General features: G+C 34.7%; 1 long non-coding RNA gene and 1 pseudogene across 1 annotated transcript; one reads left to right on the top strand and one right to left on the bottom strand.

Annotated features, from left to right (window-relative positions):
* Positions 1-1,116: 1,116 nt before the first annotated feature.
* On the bottom strand, positions 1,117-13,445 carry LOC138128324 (uncharacterized; annotated as a pseudogene).
* Positions 13,446-19,304: 5,859 nt separating this feature from the next.
* Positions 19,305-21,104, top strand: LOC138129722 (uncharacterized). The gene is made up of 2 exons (XR_011159360.1): positions 19,305-19,535; positions 19,590-21,104. It is a non-coding gene; the product is annotated as an uncharacterized lncRNA (long non-coding RNA).
* The last annotated feature ends 1,176 nt before the right edge of the window (positions 21,105-22,280 follow it).

Genomic DNA, 22,280 nt, shown 5'->3' on the forward strand with positions numbered 1-22,280 from the left:
GATCTTACAGTGTGTAGCCAGAACCAGTCACAAATGCTACCCATTTCAAAAATTATCTTAATTTCCTATCTCGTTGTACACTGCAATTGGGGCCATAAAAAATGTGTTATCATGTCTCAAGAGTAAACTTCGTTCACCGTAACGCTGTTGCCTGCTTTATTTTCAAAGAAGTTGGAGCCAATAAAGCCACTCAAAACAGTCACTCTTTGAGGATGCATTGGCTTCTCTATGGCTACGTGTGGGTTTTTGGAACCCCAAATCGTACAGTTTGCTTATTGACATACCCTCCAAGATGAAAATGAGCTTTGTGAACAAAATCGTTGTCATTTTCCTATTCACTAAAGCCCACAGCGCCTATTGTGTCAGCAGTCCATATTTAGTTATGAAGTTTGTGGTTGTGACTCAATCCCAATGCAAGTATCTAAATTAATACCAGAGCTAAAAAAAGGTCGGCGTCACTTCGGCGGAAAACCAAATGTGAATTTGGTGAATTTCTTCGTCATAATAACGGAGACTTGGGTGAATATGTTTGGAGATATTTTGAAAGTAGCATCTACATGCCAGGTATTCGCAGTGCATAAATGCTGTAGCCAATCCTCTCTTCCAAACATTAAAATTCCGTCTCGTCTAGGTCCCGAATCACAAATCAAGAAGTTTATTGTGACATCAGATCAGCTTGATGTACATTTTGTTGATATGACTGTGGTATATCAAGTTTTTGAAGGTCAGCTGGGATAGCGTTTATTTCCTTGTGCTTTCTCCTAATTATCTTTCTCGAAGCTGTCAAAATTCAGTAGTCATACTACTTATGTACTGATTAATCACTTGGTTGGTAGGTTCAACAGTTTCCTCTGATCGAATTTTTATTTTGGTTACGACTGACTTCACCTCGACATTGGCCGCCGATGCGTCATGGGTGTTATGTGCGGCGAGAAAATAAGTAACTTTTCGAAATTATAAAGGTCTATTTAGAAACGGTGACTACAACTTGTAACTTAAGAGACTATTGATGAATAATAATAATGAATAGTTGATCGTTAATGGTCAATTGTCGAAAGTTATTTGATATGATAGTGAACGTTGCTTTTATAATATATGATATGTTCAGAGTTCGCTCTAATCTAAAACAAATACAAATAGTTTCATAGTGTACGTGATCTTACAAATGTTTCTTTTACATTGTTAAATATAATTTTAGGAATATAACCCAAAGGTCAAAGGGGCACATAACACCCCTCCCCCTTTAGATGGAAAAGTAACAATAAATTACATACTTCGAAAATTTAAAATTGAGATTTCAAATTTGCGCCGAGTTTCACAAAATCGTTCACAGCACAAGCACTAACACTTTGGTGGAAGATTGGAGGTTGTACTTGGGTTTTTGAAGGTGCTTCGGTTGTAATGTATGTTGGTGTTGTGAGGCTTGGTTGCGGTGGTTTTTCTTCTAAGGCAATTTGTTCGTTGTTGACCCTTTTCTTTAGTTTATGTCTTAGATTTCCGCTTAATTTATGAAATTTGATAACAACCAAAATGAATAGAATGATACATATTATATAGATCACAATTTGGTATCTCCAATAATGTCTAACAAAATGAGGTGCAGAGTTGATATTAACAATTTCGGTATGTAGAGTGTCTAAGCGATGAGACAGTGAATTGATATTGTGAAGATTTACATGTTTCAGTTCTACTTTTTGTAAATTATATTGTCGGATTGTGGAATTTATTCTTTGCGAACTACAACAAATGTCATTTAAAATATTAATAGCAGGACATATCGATTGATAATTATTTGAAATGAATGATTTTGATGGTAATAATGTAACTGATTTTGAAAAAGCTGTACATGATTCTTCAAGTGTAAATATTCCTACGTCTAACAAGGTTACATCAATACTATTACGATTAATACAATTTATTGTTAAGATATGTTGATTTGATAATATATATAACCATTTGTTATTGAACTGTAGTTTATGCCAAATGTTTACACTACCGTGAATGATGTGAATGGCACATAATTTGGGAATGTTCTCAATATTAAACATTAATTCAGTTTCACAAATTGGGTGTTCATGAGTATTATATAGAATATTAGTCTGTTTACAAATTTTCATATTGTTACTAACTATTTTACACATATCTAGATCTTTCAATACCAAATATTGTAATTGTAATGTAATTAACTTGTGGTTGAATAAAAAGATAAGTTGAGTCAGTGTCTTTGTGAGGTACAGGTATAGGGATAAGATGAAATACAGAAAAATCGATATTTATGGTGAGAGGTGTTTGTATGACATAAATTAATTTGGAATCGATGTAATAAAGTTTTAGTTCTGCAAGATTCATGAGATCATGAGCGTTTTCTAATGTTAATGACAATGGATATCCTTTTGAATTAGGTATATATGTTATAGTGTTTGAGAGCTCATTGATGAATTGTTTGGGAGTTATTATGAATGGATGTATTTAATTTCTTTGAGCAAATAGAATAACAGATATTAAATTGTCGAAATCATCATCTAGAGTTTGTGTTATCTGTAACAACAGTGTTGTATGCTCAGTTACTAGTTGACTTACTTTTATTCCTTCTGTAAAATTTTCAATAAAATTTGAGAAATTATTAAACATAGTGATGTTTTCATTGAGTTTTCGTTTGCAAATATTAAATTCTGTAATAGTGTTATTAAAAGTTATTAGAGTGTCTTGAATTATTTGAGTTTGGTCCTGTAATAAATTTTTGAAATGTTTGTTATCTGAAATTACGCGATTTATTGCATCATTGTAATATTGAGCATCGTTGTCATCCATTGTTCCAAATAAGGTTTTAAGAACGCTACCTACCCCGTTTATGATCCCTCGTTTACAACGTCTGTGCTTAATTAATTCTGTGAAAGACGTGTATTTTGTTTTTATCTGAGGTATGCGAGATTCGAGTAGTTTTAATGATTGTTTGCATAAAGTTTTCTCGATATGGAATGGGACTAATGAGCACATGCCTTGTGTTAAGTTATGAATTTCATCGATGAGTGTGAGTTTGGCTATTAGTGTAGAAATATTAAAATGAGTTACTAAATTCCCGATGATGAGGTGATCTGCGTGGCGTTATATGTGGCAATCACCTTTGTGATGCATCTGCAACAGGGGAATTTTGGTAAGGCTATATTCGGTTTACATGGACATCGTGGTTTTTGTTTTTGATTCGGATGGTGATGTTTGTAGGTGAATTTCTTTTAATTACTTCGTATGGACCTGTATATTTAGGTGTTAGTTTCTTAGATAGGTTAGGTTTTGATGCTTCATTTGAAAGTAACACTTTATTACCAATATCATAAGTTACGTTTGTTGCATTTCGATCGTAAAACAGTAACATATTTTGAATTACCTAGTTGATCTAGAATGTCTGCTATGTTTGGTAGTTAATAAGCGTCACCCACAGTGATATCGTTAAGACGTCTGTAGTCGACAACGACTCGCCATTTAATTTCACCTGATGCACTGGCCTTTTTGGGGACGATCCATAAGGGAGCGTTCCATGGAGAGGTAGAAGGTTTTATTATACCTTCGTTTCACATTTTTGAAATTTGTTTATCGACTTCCTTTTTATGTACTTCTGGGTATCTATAAGTTTTAGCTGATACTGGCACTGAAGAAGTTGTCGGTATTTCGTGAACGATTGAATCCGTATGAGTTAAAGTATCACATTCTAAATGAAAAATTCTGTTAAATTCGTGACAAATGCGAAGGACTGATTCGCGCTCTTCATTATTTAAATGTTCGGTACGAATAGTTTTATTTAAAATTTCATTACGGCTAATGTCAATAGTTAGCTTATCGAGTTCTGAAGTTTGCATTAAGAAGATACTGTTTTCGTCAAATGGTTCGAGGGTCAGATTTAGTTAACTAATACGAATTGGCTTATCGGTCGTGTTTAATATAGTTGTTAACGCCCTATTATCAGAAATTACATTGGTGATACTTTTACATAAATAGACACCATTTAGAATTTGGACATCCGGTGTTATTCCTTGTTTTATCTCTGGATTTTGAACATCAAATTCGATAGAAATTTCCGTACGTGGTTGGATTATAAACGATGTAGATTTTTCAAGAGATTTCGGTTGATTTTGATTAATTTCGTATCGAAAATATAGCGGAATTTTCATGTTACGAAACAGGAGATGGTTAGAACCATAGTCGATTCGAGCTTTAGTTTTACTTAAAAAGTCATTTCCCAAAATTCCGTCTAAAGGAATATTAGTTTCATGAATTAGTATATGAAATTTATGAGTATAGGTGACACTGTTAAAATGAAGGTTTAAAAAGCTATACCCCATGCTTTGGACTGGATTTATGTTTGTGTTGATCCCATTTAACTTTAAAATTTCATCTTCATGATTTTTATCCAATTTTGCCTTATAAAGCCATGTTTAAATACTTAGATACAGGGGATAAAAGCACTTGTTTAATGAATAATCGAATAAAATTTTAATTGGTCTAGCGGTTTAAATTTTTTTCCGTTGACCGCTTGTTAATTTCAATATTAATGAATTCTTTTGTCTAAATTATAGTGTATTAATGGACCTCATTAATACACTATTTTATATTAATCAATGATTTTTGCGATTTTGACGTTTTGATTAAATTTTGATGTATAAACAACCTCGAACATGCATTGTTTGCACTTACCAACACTGCAGCAGGTAGTGCAGCAGGGTTTTCTATATTTTATAGCTCCATAACTGCACAATTACAAATTCACTTTTTCAAAAACCGACATTTTTGGTTATAATTCGCATGTCATATTTTTCAAAGGTAACTAGGTTTCCGTAGCAATCGTGATTTTTACGTGAAATTGAATGTGAATGGAGTTGACGTCTTCTGACACTCTTTGTGGAAAGTGAATAGAAAGTGTTGAAAAATTTAAAAATGGCCTACCCTGAGGACAAAAAAAGAATGAAGGTATTTATAAGGTCTCATCTTTATGGAAAAAGATGAAATTGGTTTTGATTTGGCTATAATTTCAAAATTTGTCACCAAAAAAAAAAGTTTGCGGTCAACGAAAAAATTTTGTAATCAACTCTTTTGTAATGGGCGATTAATAATCTCAACTATTAAAGCCACTCACTCGCTACACTCGTTCGTGCTTTAAACAGTTTCGATTATTATTAATCGCCTTCATTAACAAACTAGTTTATTAAATAACTATTATTTCGCTAGCGGTTTAAAAATGTCAAGTAAATGTCAAAGAAAATAAATAAAAATTTATTAAACAATAATTATACATACATTACAGGTATTGGGAAGCTATTGTCCATAATTGTATCATCCATTTTCTAGATTTTCATCTTCTGCACACTGATACGCCGTAAAGACCTAATTTTATTAGGAGTAATATTGGATAAAATGATTCACTGTCACACCGATTTTTTTTTCTCCTGTCAATAAACCCATGGCAACAAAAAATTACACTCAGCGACTCGACAATCATAGGTGATTAGTGACACAAGCTTCGGACTTGATTTAAAAAAAAATACGCTCAAATTGGAGAGGTTTATTAGTGTAATATTGGATAAACAATTGTATTATACTCGCGGGCTAAATGAATGTTTAACTTGCGATGTTAACGCGCTTGCGGCTTCGCCGCTCGCGCTGTTAAACGCATCGCTTGTTAAACATTCATTTAGCCCCCTTGTATAATAAATAACTATAATGTTCGCGTTTGAGATTCATCAACAGGAATTTCGATAAATGCTGTAGTGTTACTTATATTTGTTAAAATGGTTGCGTTATGTATGAATTTAATTAATGGATTTCTTCTGCCTTTATCTGATTGCTTTTCCGTGGCCCAGCAGTTGGTGCCACGGAACTCTTAGAGTTTAAATTATCGGAGTTGGATGAGTTGGAATTAGATAATTGTTGAGCTTTTTTGTCATTGTTATATGCGCGTTTACTACAATCGCCGATGACGTGGCCCTTTTTCTTACAGTAATTGCAAATTTTATCGGAATTATGAGACGACTGTGACGATGCTTGACTCACGGATTTTGTTATAATATTTGGATTTGATTTAGAGTGGTTAGAGTTAGGAGAGTTTGATGATTTATTATGAAAACAATTGGACGCGTTATGACCAGTTTTCTAACAGACGGTACAAAACTTCTTGTTTTTTGAATTTTCATCCGCGTGATCTCAATATTACTGAATTCAGATTTAACACCAATGATAAAAGTCTGCAACGTGATTTGATCAATTGTTGCGAATCTGCCTTTGATTTCGGAATCGTCTTCTGACATACTACGAGCTGATTGTAATAAACGATTTGTACAAGTTTCGATTCTTTGTGTGAATTCCGTAACAGATTCGTTATTAAATTGTTTACAGGATTGTAATTCTAACAGTAAATGTCCATAATGCTTCTTATCGGAATAAGTGTCAATTAGGAATTTCTTTAGTTGTGGCCATGTACTAAGATTATGATTGTTTACAGCTAATTCGGATTAGCTATGTAAATTATGATTATTAAAAAAAAATTTTGTTTTGCAAAAATTATTTCTTAGCTTTCACTAGATAATATATTTATTGATTATTTTCAGATCAAAATTGATTATTCAAAATATTTTGTTTGATTTGTTTTTTTAATCTATTCTCAACTCCTATACAGGGAATTAAAATTTGAGGGAAAGGATCGACGGGATACTCAGTTCACTAACCTTGTGTTCTGGTATTGCTGTCGTCCGGTGAATTGTTTTCGAGTTCAGCTGTCTGGGATGACGAGTGCTTCCTTTTGAGCTTTGACACGATGCTGTTGATTCTTCTGGACAGTGTTTAAGGAATAGAAATTCTAAATCGCGAATTCGCGATACTACTTTGATTGTCGCGCCAAATGATTCTTTGGTACTTGCGATTTTCAGAATCTGCATATACATTTTACTGATATCGGCTGTGATCAAAAATTCATGGAACCAGAATCTCACAATAATCGACGTCAAATCGTCCTTGGAGTCTTGGACCTACTGCTAAACCATCATTTAAACTCGCTCCGTTCAATGATGTTATGTGCGGAGAGAAAATAAGTAACTTTTCGAAATTATAAAGGTCTATTTAGAAACGGTGACTACAACTTGTAACTTAAGAGACTATTGATTAATAATAGTAATGAATAGTTGATCGTTAATGGTCAATTGTCGAAAGTTGTTTGATGTGATAGTGAACGTTGCTGTTATAATACAGGTCGCTACAAAGTATGGCAACAGTTAAATATCTCGAGAATGGTTTCTTGGAAATCCTTGAGATTTGGTATGGAGTTAAGAGCATTTAAATTCTATTCTTTGCCATTTTTTCAGTTTTATGTCATTATTTGTTTTCGACATACAAAGCTAACTAGATTTTTTTTAAATGGCAACAGGGGTTAATTTTATGATTTTTGAAAAGAGATTTTTTTTTCTGAATTCAACGATGTATCACATGTAATAATTAGTTTACATAACAACCCTAAAAAAAATTTGTTAAATTTAATTCAAAAATAAATAAACGTAGCTACCGTTTGAGGCTCTTTTAATTAAACCTATCAAACCGTTTGTTGTAATTCATTGAAATTTGCTTCGGAGTTAAGGGCATTTAAATTCTATCATTTGTAATTTTTTTGAGTTTAATACCTTCATTTGTTTTCGAGATACAAAGCTAACTTGAATTTTTTTAAATGGCAACAGGGGTTAATTTCATGATAAAGAGTGTTTTTTCTAATTCAACACTGTATCACATAATGACCGTTTCATTTTTTGTGTGTCATCAAAAGTGTCATCACTTCAGCACAGCTTCGTCTCCTATCACCATATCCAACCATCATTAGAACTTCTATCCGCTCGGTTTCACTCAAATGAGGCATTCTTATAATAAGTAAATAATTAATTAGATTGCACACACTTTGACATAAATTAATAATAGAAACTGTTTTCAAAGGTACATAACTATGTTTATTTATTTTTGAATTAAAATTGAAAAATTTTTTTTGACCATTCTTATGTAAACTATTATTACATGTGATACATCGTTGAATTCAGAAAAAAAACCTCTTTTCAAAAATCATAAAATTAAACCCTGTTGCCATTTAAAAAAAATCAAGTTAGCCTTGTATCTCAAAAACAATTGAAGCTATAAAACTGAAAAAATTGGAAAGAATAGAATTTAAATGCTCTTAACTCCTTACCAAATCTCAAGGAATTCCGAGAAACCATTCTCGAGATATTTAACTGTTGCCATACTTTGTAGCGACCTGTATATGATATGTTCAGAGTTCGCTCTAATCTAAAACAAATACAAATAGTTTCATAGTGTACGTGATCTTCCAGATGTTTCTTTTACATTGTTAAATATAATTTTAGAAATATAACCCAAAGGTCAAAGGGGCACATAACAATGATTTTAGTGACGACTCGCAATTTGGTGGTAGTACTCGACTCCTTGATCACACCATGATGTCGTAAATACATTGAACCGAGTTCCGCTTGTAATTCGGTCACTGGGACCATGTGATTTAGGACTTCATACTCTTTCATGAATTCCTTGTACCTTGCTGCGAATACCGAATTGCCATGGATTTTTCTTTCAAGTGTGAAGTACCTTTTCATCGCAATATCCCCTTGTTGTGCCGATATTTGCAGGTGAAGCATTGAATGGTAATTTGACAATAAAACGACCGTCGGCGTCGCGTTTATGGTTGGTTGTAAAATGTTCCTCGACGAAGCGGTCCTCTGCCGATCTGATGTTATCGTCTAGCGCCCATTGATCTATAGTCTTTCTAACTGAGGTTGAGCCAGCAATAAAAATAAATTGCGTACCGTTAGTGCCACCTCCTCTTAGCTTTACAATGAAGATGAATTTATGGTTTAAATGACACATGTTTTTCTTGCTCTTTCTCGATCGTTTCCAGGTACATCTGGCACAACAGGCCAGGCTTGTTTTCGGTTTTGGAGTTACGAGTATTTTGTTGGGGGAAGATTAAATTTATCGAATCAGTTTAAGTAGCTATTTATTCAACGAGTTGCAAAATTAGCGTCTTTTTTGCACTATACAGGACAGTTGGTCCAACACGTCGCGTGCAAAAAAATAGCCATTTTGCTACGTGTTTCATACAAGATTTTTTCTAATTTAGTTACGAAAAGCACACATTCTGATTAAAATCCTGTTTAAATCTGCTATTTCAATAATTTTCCGGGATAATACTACTAATATTACTAACGTCACTTTTTAACACTAGTGATAATATAATGTCACTTTTTTTCACTAGTTATTAAATGAAGCACGTTTGATAACTAAAATAGTATAAAAAATGGATTAGCCGTAACTATTAAATCTTTAACACGATAATTAAAAATACCACACTAATCTTAATTACTTTCACCCTATTCTTCACTCTCACTATCATCATTTACATTAATAATAATTTCCGGGAAAGGACGTTTTGACAAAAAACTGTCTTCTATATTGATCACATGTTCCACCCAATTTTGCCAGATGTTTGCATCTATCTTATCACATTTTCATCTTATTAAATCCACTACACTCGATCCTAAATTTGGCCGTTGAGTTTGATTTCCTGACATTATGCTTTAACTGGCTCCATTTAGTTCAATAGGATTCAAAGCACAATAATATGGAGGCACTCTTAGCACTTCACAGCCCTGTTCTTTCGCCAAATTATCAACATGATACTGTTTTGATTTGCCTATTTCTGAATCCGCTATTAATTGCAGCAGTATCTTCGTAGTATTTTTCTCTGTATAACTTATGTTATTCTTTTGTAAAAATTCTATTATCTCGGATTTTCTGGAACTATTATTGGTTGGAATTTTGTTCTCCTGGTTGGAGGGATATGACATTGTCCATCACAATGACAGATCCCCTCGGAATGTTTGTTCTTAAACCATTGTTCAAACAGTTTGTGGTCCATGTCTTGATGGTAATCCGCAGAAGTATCTTGTATTATCTTTTTTGCAAACAGGAGCAAGCCATTTGGAACCTAACCTGCGCTTCCACCCGCTTGGAATATAATTATTCGTTTACCCCGAGACACTGGAGTATCCAGGTAACATTTTCCTGAATTATCCATCCAGCCCTTGGACAAGACGTCAAGGTTATCAAACCATGTCTCGTCGAGGTAAACGACATTTCTGCCTTTTTCCCGATATTTCCTAATTTTAGAAATATATTCAGTCCGCCATGCGAGTGATCTAGGCGATTCCTTAATCGCAGTCGTCTTGTTAATAATTTTATGCTTGAAACCTATGGACTTCAAACATTTGCTTAGGGTATCTTTGTTCATGTTGTAATAAAATTCTTCCGTTTGAAGTTTGTCTATAATTTCGGTCAAGGTTGGTACTTGCTTGTTTTTATAAAAACTGTAAACTGTGTCGCGTAAATGATCTTTGCCAGGTTCATCCAGTGTTTCTGCGAGAGCTGTCATTTTGCGGTGGTTTCTGAAAATATTTATTTGGTTAGAGTAAAATACTATAGTAGAAAAGATGTAATATTACATCTCTTCTTTACACATTTATAAATAATATACATATTACATTCCTTTATGGAAATTTGATTTGTTTTGATGTTGTGGATGAGGGTCACAATGGAGGACCAAATTAAATACTTCGGTTTTGGATTTTCGGTTTATTTAAAAATTAACTCAACATTTAGCTACTAGTATTATACAATGTCAATGATTACAACAAGAAGTCTATGCCAGATGTCTTAACAAGAATCTTCGATTTTTGAGTGGAGTGGAGTAAATTTATAGTCCTGGGGTAGTGTTACGTTATTAATTTCTACCAGCACTGGTGAAAAATTAAATTTCCCAGCTACTCCGGGGAAAATTTAAATAACGCTTTTTTGCGACTGATTGTCTCCAAGTCCGGCACACACACACACTAACGTCTCGAGAGCAAGACTGTAGAAGAGTACAAATGATGATTTACGAATACGGTGGTATACCAGGTGTTACGAGTAGATAGAAACACAGATATTAATTACTAAGTTTAATCTTCGACTGTTAAATATACAGTGTGACACATTAAATAAAATAATACCAACCTAGATGCCACTGCGGGCGATACACTGTAGTCTAATAAAAGGAGATAATAGAACTTAAACTCAAAATGATACACTGAATACAAAGTTAAAGTATTGACTCTTACGGTAAAATTTTACAATTGAAAAGGTTAAAAATGAAATGAAAAGAAATGAAATAAAGCCAAGAAGTAATCCAAATTGAAACGCAGAAGGCGCTTAAACATCTAGCAAAATTTACAAAAAGTGCCGGCTCTACCAGGCTATATTCAAAGTTTAAACAATTAAATGAAGTTAAAATAGAAACATCCCTTACACGGGGTCGGAGGCTTGAAATCAAATTGGAGAGTCCCGGGAAGAGTGAGCTGGAGGAAGGTCCTCCGAGTCCCTCTTCCGCCGCTGGTCTATCACGCCGTCCGTATCCTCGGAAAGTCCTCGGGGTCCTTCCTCCCCTCGACCCTTCCTAGGAATAAACGCAAATAAGTGAGAGTTAGCCCCGGTGTAAAAAAAAGATAATGAAAAGTAATAAAAACTTTCCGAGTGCCAACTGGCGCGTTGTTTCTGGCGAGGTCATCTCAGGTCTGATTGCGCGAATCTAAGTAAAAGAAATGAGCCAAAATGGCGGACAGAAAAGGAAAGACGCTGAAGGACCTTGCCAGATACGAGTTGCTCCTGGACTCGGGTTCCTCGGCCAGGGACTGTCCGGTGTGAGGTCCTGCCCTCTGGTGGGATTCTGGGGGATGACACCGGCCCAACAGGGTGGCGAAAATGATCCGCTGACGCGTAGGGTCGTCCTCCTGGACGACTTCTCAGCCGCTTCGGTCTTCCTCCACGGGTGCGCCAGCACCTGTTGCACTGAGAAAACACCCCCTAATCTCCCCCTTTGAGCACAAGCACACACACGCGGATTCGGTCGTAAACCTCTACCGAGAACTAGTCGAGAACCTCTAAAATGGCGTCTGTTCCACCTTTATATCTTTCCCCATCCTCTCGCAAATTTGTCGCGGCCGGTACCGGAAGTCGGGTCCGAGAGCCCGTTCTGGAATGTTCGCGAACGATTTAAATCGTAACAGTAGGTAGCGTCCAACCCCGTGAGTGGGCGTTGCTTCCCCACCCGGCTAGGGCCCCATAAGCGCATTAGCAGTTAACAAAAGACCAAACAAATGTGCTTATGTCCCTGAAGGGGTTCATAACTCTTCGATTATATTAGCAATTCTTTGCTTTGCATTTTTGTGCAAAGGTTTGGGCATTATGAGTTGTTTGTCTGCAACCAGTTGAAATCGCGTCAGGAGTACGAAAATATTTCTGAAAAGAACTTTTGTATTGTTTTGAAACTAATGTTATATCGCCGTAATTATAAAAGCAGAAAAATGGAAAAATGCGAATAAAAGTTAAAGATCAAAAACGACACCATTAACTTCAATAATTGACAAAGAAAAATACCTTCCGTATCAAAGAACAACTAGATTCGATAGGGGGCTGGAGTCGCCAACTTAAGAATCAGGTGTATATAAAAACCTTTGATATTGTTAGTGATGGAAAAACGTCATTGAAGACGTTTACACACTGACTCGAAATCCCGATTTTAACAACATTTTTTCACTTATGGAACAGTAGAGTGGTTTCAATATCTCAAATGCAAAATTGGGGTCTTAAAAATTAGCAATAGTATTTTCTTCTCTTGCAGATATATCATCATATGTATGGTGTGGCGAGATTGGTAAGGACAAATGTCCTCCACATGATCTTACAGTGTGTAGCCAGAACCAGTCACAAATTCTACCCATTTCAAAAATTATCTTAATTTCCTATCTTGTTGTTGTTGTTGTTGCAATTGACCAGAGAATTACAACAATTCTCAAATAGTACCCCATCCTGTTACCCTAGTTTTGCAATACATTGTCGATTGTTTGTGGCTCTATTTCACCAATAACTCGATGAAGTACGTCAATAGTTTGTGGATCGTTGGAATAACAAGTCCTAAAAATATTGAAAAAGTCTAACGGCGTTAAATCGCAGTTTCCAAAACGGCTGATAACATGATCACCGAACTTAGTGCCCAATAGATCAATTGTTTGACGGCTGGTGTGGCACGTTGCGCCATCCTGCTGGAACCAAATTCCTCCAAGTCCAAATCATTCAATTGTGGCCATAGAAAATGTGTTGTCATGTCTCAAGAGTAAACTTCGTTCAGCGTAACGCTGTTGCCTGCTTTATTTTCAAAGAAGTTGGAGCAAATAAAGCCACTCAAAACAGTCACTCTTTGAGGATGCATTGGCTTCTCTATGGCTACGTGTGGGTTTTTGGAACCCCAAATCGTACAGTTTGCTTATTGACATACCCTCCAAGATGAAAATGAGCTTTGTGAACAAAATCGTTGTCATTTTCCTATTCACTAAAGCCCATAGCACCTTGTGTCAGCAGTCCATTTTTATTTATGAAGTTTGTGGTTGTGACTCAATCCCAATGCAAGTATTTAAATTAATACCAGAGCTAAAAAACGGTCGGCGTCACTTCGGTGGAAAACCAAATGTGAATTTGGTAAATTTCTTCGTCATAATAACGCAGACTTGGCTGAATATGTTTGGAGATATTTTGAAAGTAGCATCTATTTGCCAGGTATTCGCAGTGCATAAATGCTGTAGCCAATCCTCTCTTCCAAAGATTAAAATTCTGTCTCGTCTGGGACCCGAATCACAAATCAAGAAGTTTATTGTGACATCAGATCAGCTTGATGTACATTTTGTTTATATGACTGTGGTATATCAAGTTCTTGAAGGTCAGCTGGGATAGCGTTTATTTCCTTGTGCTTTCTCCTGATTATCTTTCTCAAAGCTCTCAAAATTCAGTAGAAGCTTGCGTCATACTACTTATGTACTGATTAATCACTTGGTTGGTAGGTTCAACAGTTTCCTCTGATCGAATTTTTATTTTGGTTACGACTGACTTCACCTCGACATTGGCCGCGGATGCGTCATGGGAGTGAACATTTAATTTTCTAGTCACTCCTCCACGAAAAGTATGGATTCGAGCTTTGCACATACACCTTTCTTCACACCGCTAGAATTTCCAGTTGTCATCTTTGGCACTTACTCGTACATCGAAAACGTACACAAATCCTTATACAGGGTCGCTACAAAGTATGGCAACAGTTAAATATCTCGAGAATGGTTCCTCGGAAATCCTTGAGATTTGGTAAGGAGTTAAGAGCATTTAAATTCTATTCTTTCCAATTTTTTCAGAAAAGAAGAAGTATTAGAAAATGGTCAAGTGCAGTTATGAAGAATAGAGACAATATCCTTCATAACTGCACTTGACCATTTTCTAATACATCCTTTTAAAAAGTATCGCTAATTATATTAATTATGCTAAAGAATAAACTGTGTAAACACACGTGGTGTGGAAGTTTCAGCTTCATCCTCGTCGTTGTCACTTTCTGGGTCATCACCAGGAGATTGTGAAGTCTGTTCTTTCTGTGTCTGTTCTGGTTCTTTCATTTCTTCTTGTGGTAAATTGCTTTTTTTTAATGAGATGCCAAAAGTTCAGAAGTCTCTTTTGGCAAATTTAGCCCTACTAAACCATTGAATTTATTTTGATTAAAGAGTTGAGTTTCTGACAACTGACAAGTTGAGAAATCCAAATCCCTACCCTGGCTTTTGTCTGTTATAACCTCCTCGTCAATTTCCATAAGGTCTGGTTCAGATGTTGATTTATTTTCTGGTGGAATTGAAGAGTCCTTTGCATCTAGAGCTTGAGCATCAGCAGCTTGCGCATCAAGAGCAGAAACATCAAGAGCTTGTGCATTAGAAGTTTGACTATCACTGGTCTATACGTCAGTTCGATTACTTTCATTTTGATCTAATTCAATGGGCCGTAACGGACATATTGCGGCAGTTCTATTTGTTGCCTATTCGATATTGATGCATCGATTGAAAGTCTGTAAGTAAATCCACAAAATGACAGACAGGCTCGAATTGACCTTTCCACTGACTTGTCAATAATTACCTCTCGATCTGCATGGTTAGGATTTGTGGCATTCGAGCGAATCAGAGTTTCCAACTGAGCAAAACGTTCGTCTCCCCCTTAGTAGTAAATGTTACGTTGCATCGGTTGCAGAACAGTTTAATATTAACAGAGTGAGATTTCGTGATAGATTCAACTTCTTTATCACTCAAATTCAGACAATGTATGTGAATGTTTAATAAACGGCCATCACACTTAACGTGTGCCGATTTTCCACTAACATCCTTAAAGCAATGGCAACAATGATTATTAGCCCTCATTAGTCATTAATTCATTATACTTAATTTATATAGGAGGCGCACCCGCTTAATGTTTTTATAACTCAACTGCTGTGGATCGCTAGGTACAAAAAGCGCCAGTGGGCAAAAACAACGATGAGATACGGATCTTATCTCTCAATGAAGAATGTACAGGGTCTCTATAAATGATTGTCTGGTCAAGCCAGCCTTGGAAATTTTTTTTACTGTTCCGCTTTTTTGAAACCGATGCCAAATTCTAGTTCGTTTTCACGGTCACTTCTGACATTAGTGAATGACGTTTGGTTTGCGAGTCAGTCAGTCGAGTTTTGGTTCCTTATATTCGTTTTATCGCAGTTAATCACAGTTAATATACACCAAAAATCTGTATTTTTCAATAAAAATTGCAAGTACGTCCGCTTTTAGAGGTAAATACACTGGCAAAATTTGTGAGGTTATGCTTTAATGTTTTATGTTTTATTTTAGCTTTATTTTCTTTACAATGGTTTATTCTGTTGAACAGAACACGTTCATTGTTGTTTTTTACTTTCGAAATGGAAGGTTTAGTAATGGGGAATTATCTGTTTGTAAAAATGAATTCCAGGATAATATCTGAACAACATTCAAGATGATTGTTAACTCACATTAAGCGAATTGTGAACAGATTTTTAACAATCAGAACAATTAGCAAGGGTAAATCATTAGGACGACCACCAGTATCTGATGAAATACTCGAGGATTTGAAAGAAATAGTGGAAAAGACTCTACAGATATCCATAGCCTGTTTATCTCAACAATCTGGTGTACCGCGAAGCACTTGTCACAAAATCATTAAAAATAGGCTACAACTGCATCTTTATAAAATCAGTGTTGTACAAGAACTCCAACCTGCAGATTATCAAAGTTGTGTTTAATAATGTAATCAGTGTGAAAATCACCTCAATTTCATAATTTGGAGTGCTGAGAATCCACACCAATTTGTAAAGACTGCTTTACATGTTGTGAAAATTGGTGTGTGGAATTGTGGATAGCAGTGTTGCTGCTAAGAAATGCTGCAAAATATTTTTGAAAATAAATGAAGAATTGTCAAGTGTTTAGAAGTTAATGGGGGACATTTTCAATCTATTTTATAAAAAAATACCAATTTGTTATCGTTATTTAGTGTTGTAAATTATGTTGTTGAATACATTTGATTTTATTGAAAAACCAGTAAGACTTATTTGTTATGAAAAACACTTATTTATATTGGAAGAAAAAATGGGAGTCAATCCCATATTCGACAATTCAGTCTAGGTTGTATTTACCACTAGCATCAAACAAGAAATGTGAAAGCACTAAAGCAGACAAAAAGGCAGTATCAAGTATTGTATTGTGGTATACAGGGACAAGGTGTTCTCAATATTTATCTGTTTGGATTTGTTCTCATACCAATTCCTGTACAGTGTGTGGTGGTACGATGGGGGCAATAATTGTTCCCCTGTTGGTGTTGATATTAAATAATAAATACATTAATGTTGGCAAGAGTAAAGCACAGTTGAAACTTGTCTCTGGTTAAAAGCCAACAACCTAACCTGAAAATGTGACATTCATTATTTGCCGAACAAAGCGGCACATTCAAAATTTGACAAGTTTTCATGGCTGGCTGGACCCGACAATCATTTATAGAGACCCTGTATATAGATGCTTTACTTACGTAAAACTTGCAAAAGTTGGATATGCAAAGGCACATGTAATATCTGAGTTACAAAACGATGTAACTTTCCAAAATAGGAAATAGCATTAAACACTGGCAAATGGAAAACAGAACGGAGCACTTTGCAACACGTCTGCACATATCCGCAGTCAATTCAGTATTGACGACATTTTTTTGCCGGACAGCCGGCATTGAAGTATAGTAGGTACTCCCAGAACTCTAACGTTTTATGATAGGCAATACCATTGCCATCTAGAAGCACCAGGCCTTAAGCCAGACAGCGTGTGACGTCACGACGAAGGCCAAAGCCAAACGTCAAAATTTGTTTACATTTTCAGAAAGTATTAAATACGGTGTTTTATTCATTCGCATCGAAGATTTAAGATTGTGAGATGAGCAAAAGCTTGGTGGCAGATGTGTATAATAATTTCAGTTGATACCAGCGTATTTACTGTACACTGAACGTCGCAGAAAACGTTAAAACCTGGTAAGTATTTTTATAACACTATATAAGTAGAGTCGAGTGGCCAAATATGGAATACCATTTTTATTTTTATTAATAAAAGTTGAAAATTTAGGAAAAATTAAAAAATATGAATGCAAAGTATTTGGGGGAGAATACTATGAAGCCAATTCTAGCATTTTTGGTAACAAGGCTTTTAAAATTTAACAGTAAATCGTAATATTCTGAAAAAAGTATTTCTGCAGTTGGTAAAAAAAGTGTTCATAATATGGAATACCGCTATGGTTAGTATGGAATACCACAAATTATGATTATAAAAAATTATTAAATGCTTTATTATTTTAAGAAAAACACAAACAAATCAATCAAATAAAATATTTAAATAAAATAAAAACAATTCTAGATGCTTTCCTTGAAAAACGTCAAAATATCAAAAACAATAACAAACAAATCAAATAAAATATTTAAATACATATCTGGATGTTTTTCTTAAAAAAAACGTCAAAAGATACGTCGAAATATATAGGTGTCTCAAAAATGGCGCCCAATCTCTTGAGGGGTTAAACTATTTGAAGAGTTGAGTTCAGTTTCGTTGTGAATTTTTTTTTCCTTTGACTATTTTTTAAGTTATACACATTTTAAAATAAGCAAATTTGGCAACATCGGTTGGTATGCACAATCAACTAAACCAATTCTCCTTTGAGGTCAATGTTGCCACTGTTATTTTAGCGTATTTTGGTAGGTCATTACCAGAGACCGGCGGAAAAAGGTTTTCGCCTCCCACCACTCTAGTGCAGTGGCTTGGTAGCTTTGAGTTCGCCAAATGAATTGTTTGCGTGTCAATTGCGAATTCGAAAATTATATCTCGGACTAGTAAAACCAATTTTTGATTTTGTCAACACAGAATTGAACAATGTTCTTGTTTATATGAGAATAAGGATGACGAAGAAAGCATTTAAAATAGGTAAATTTTAGCAAAAATACAAAGTTCCGGGTTATTTCTGCTCGTCGAATAAAAAAATTATTTTCTCAAAAAGTACACGGGCTATCGACTTAATTCTTTTTTTAAAAACTTTTCCAATATCTTATTTACATTTGACTCGCTACATGTGTATGGAAATTTTCAATATTTCACATAGGTCCCAGCAGAGTGAAGTTTACGATGCGCATTTTTAATTAATCGAAATTCATTAATTATTTTTTTCAAAACTATCGATACTTGCGAAATTTTCAATTCACTGTTGGAAGCGCTCTACTTTTTAGTTTAAATATACAGAAAATCAAAATTATAGCTAGAGCGCGGATTCCTAGGTATTATGCCATTGATAATTCTTAATGGCACAGTGTTAAAACTTTGTATAGATATAAACTACGACAAAAAAAAAAGAATGAACAATTTTTTTTAAGCTTATTTGCTTATTTTTCATTTTCATGCATATTAATTTTTTTCGTGCCATTTTGGTGCATATTTCAGGAATTTTGGTGCAAATTTACGTTTTGACAAGGTTGCTGACAAGAAGGTAAATTCAGAATCTAAATCGGCATTATCAAAGGCTATTGCAGGTCGTAAATCACCAGTTGTCGCGTGTAATTCAGATCCGCATTGGCCCATCAATATTTAGTGCATCACGTCTTATTATTTTATAGATTACACCCCTGTTTGATGAGACACCGCTTGCGACCGGCTTTCTCTGTGAACCAATTTTATGACTTCCCATGTCATTTTTTTGTTCCATACAAATAAAACTCCCGACGCAATTCTGGGAAAACTTGTGAAGTTCATGCCGCCGCCCTTCCCGGATTGGATAGAAATTCACCTATTATTTTTTTTTGTTTTACTGGAACATTGCGGAAGATCATTTCTTAGTTTAGTGTTTATTTGGTTCTTTATCTGGTAACATACCTCGAGCGTATTTTTAGTGTGTACGTTGGTGTTTTGCGTGTACCTACTTTTTGAAAAATGCCCAAAGCTAAACCTTCCGTCGACGATTGGATACGAGGTCACTCCGAATTAAGATATGAAAACTGCAAATTAATTTGTCAAGTGTGCCTCAAAACGGTAAGATTTTTGGATTAGATCTGAAAATTATTTTGCCAATGTATTATTTTGTAGATCAATTGTGAAAAGAAATACAATATAATGCAGCATCTTAAAACTACAATTCATAAAGAAAATTTGAAAAAATTAAAAAGTGGAAGTAAACAACAGACCATTGCCCAGCCGTTAGCTTGTAGCTCAGTAACAGATGAACAAGAATTTTACTTTGATTTATGTAATTCGATGGTATCTTCTAATATACCTCTAACAAAACTAAATAACAATGTATTTAAAAGTTTTTTACAAAAATACACTGGCAGACATGTTCCTGCAGAATCAACCCTTCGCAAAAGCTATGTCGACTTAGTTTACAAAAATGTAATCGAAGAAATAAAGAAGATAATTGCAAATAATTATATATGGTTCTGTGTAGATGAAACCACAGATTCTTGTGGACGATACATAGCTCATTTAATGATTGGAGTATTGGATGAAAATTGTGCATCAAAAGCGTTTTTAATTAGTTCTAAGCAGTTAGAACAAACTAACAACAATACTGTTACTCGATTCATCAATGAAGGATTAACAAACTTCTTTTTGCCAAACCCTGTACCAAACAAGAAAATATTGCTGATGCTTTCCGACGCTGCTGCCTATATGGTGAAAACATATTCCAATTTAAAAATCTTTTATGAAAATTTAACCCACTGCACTTGTCTAGCACACGGGCTCAATCGTGTGGCGGAAACTATTAGGATGCAGTTTCCACTGGTAAATACTTTAATCAGTGCTGGAAAGAAAATTTTCTTAAAGGCTCCCTTGAGAGTTCAAATATTTCGAGAAAAAATGCCAAACGTACCACTTCCCCCTGAACCCATTTTAACAAGGTGGGGTACATGGCTGGCTGCTGCTTGTTATTATGCCGATCATTTTGATTCCTTCAAGGAAATTGTGTTAGAATTTTCACCATCCACTTCTGAAGCAGTTACAAAATGTCAAAAAGTCTTAAAAAATGAAACAGTCAAAAAAAACTTGGCATTTATCAAGACTAACTACAGTTTCATTGTCGAAGCCATAAAAAAGCTGGAATCGAGGGATCTTCCTTTGGTAGAATCGGTTGAAATAATAGAAAATTTTGAAAAGAAGTAAGAGGACCTTTTGGTAATGCTGTTTCAAAAAAAATGAATGAAGTTTTAACTAAGAATGAAGGATTCATGATTTTGAAAAAAATATCAAGTCATAAAAGGAGACATTCTTGAAAATCTGACGATAGATGTACCTATTAATATTATTCCGAAATTTAAAAACGCTCCCATTACTAGTGTGGAGGTCGAACGAAGTTTTTCTTTCTTCAAAAATGTTCTTACCGACAGAAGAATGGGATTTTCAGTTGAAAATTTAGAAAAACACCTGATTATTAGTTCATTTAGAAATGATTCTGCATAAAGTGAATAGGTAGAAAAGTGTCTTTTTTAGATCTGTCACTCTATGCTTTAGTGTTTTTAGCAATTGTTTTATTTTATGTTTGAGTTAATTTTAGTTTTGAGATAATAAACAAGTAAATATTTAATATATCAATTTATTCATTGAGTTTTGAACTAATTATTTACTGTAACCTTTGAGCTTATTTTAAAATTTTATGCCATTTTTTATGCTTATTTTCTAAAATGTTTATGCTTATTTAAGCGCTTATTTTGTGTTTTTTTATGCTTATTAATCCGCGCTCTAATTATAGCTTCAATAGTTGAATTAACACAGCGTTAAATGTTACGAAAAACGTAGATTTTCGGACTACACCTCAACTACGTAGTTATAAAAGCCGTTTTCAAAGTTCGCTCCTATTAAAAAAAGTTGTAGATGACCATTCCTTATGCCCCAAAATGTCCTCTACAAGATAGAATATGTCTCAGTTATACCTTTGAATCACTAATTCATAATTGCAGTCCGATTTTACTCCACTAATAGACCGCGCCGACACTGAGGGTATTGTGGTGGGAGTTATTCGCTAACGTTTGACCATTTTTCGCCGGTCTCTGGTCATTACTCTAAAAAGAATTACTTCGGTGTTGTTCCACTACCTAAAGGGGTCTTGGATAAAGTAACATTGTAAAGTACTTTATAATTCAGCTGTAAAATTTGGTAATAAAGGAGATACATCTCTTTGAAATTACCATATTTAAGAGCAAGTTATACAAAATCTGTTGGTCCGATCAAATTTTGTATTGAGATTTACCTTCCTAGACTTCTATTCTTTAAGACCCTTAGGAGATTGGGCGCCATTTTTGCGACACCCTGTATATTCCATATTAGGAACTAACACAATTATTAGCGTGCGATGTGACCTCTCTAATGCTCCGTTTGTTTGTGGATGATAAGCGGTCGTTTGAATTTGCAAATGTTCTTAAAAATAAGGCTTGTAAAATTGGCACCTTGATCCGTTAAGATAGATTTAGGAATTCCAAAATTGCAAATGACGTTTTCAACGAGTACTTTGGCTATTACTTCTGCTTCTTGCGTGGGTAACGCATAAATAAGCAAAATAAGAAAATTTGGTTAAATCATCTTGAATGGTTAGTATGTATTTGTTACCGTTAAAAGTGTTTGGTAAGGGTCCGACAATATCAAGAAATATTTTTTCAAATGGTTCGCTTGATGTAGAAGTTATAACCATTGGTTGTTTTACGGTACTATTGCGAGTTTTATTTTTCTGACGCACTTCACAAGTTTTAATAAAATCTTTAACATCTGATTTTATATTGACCCAAT

Source organism: Tenebrio molitor, chromosome 4 (genome assembly GCF_963966145.1).
Source record: "Tenebrio molitor chromosome 4, icTenMoli1.1, whole genome shotgun sequence".
Classification (NCBI taxonomy): Eukaryota; Metazoa; Arthropoda; class Insecta; order Coleoptera; family Tenebrionidae; genus Tenebrio; species Tenebrio molitor.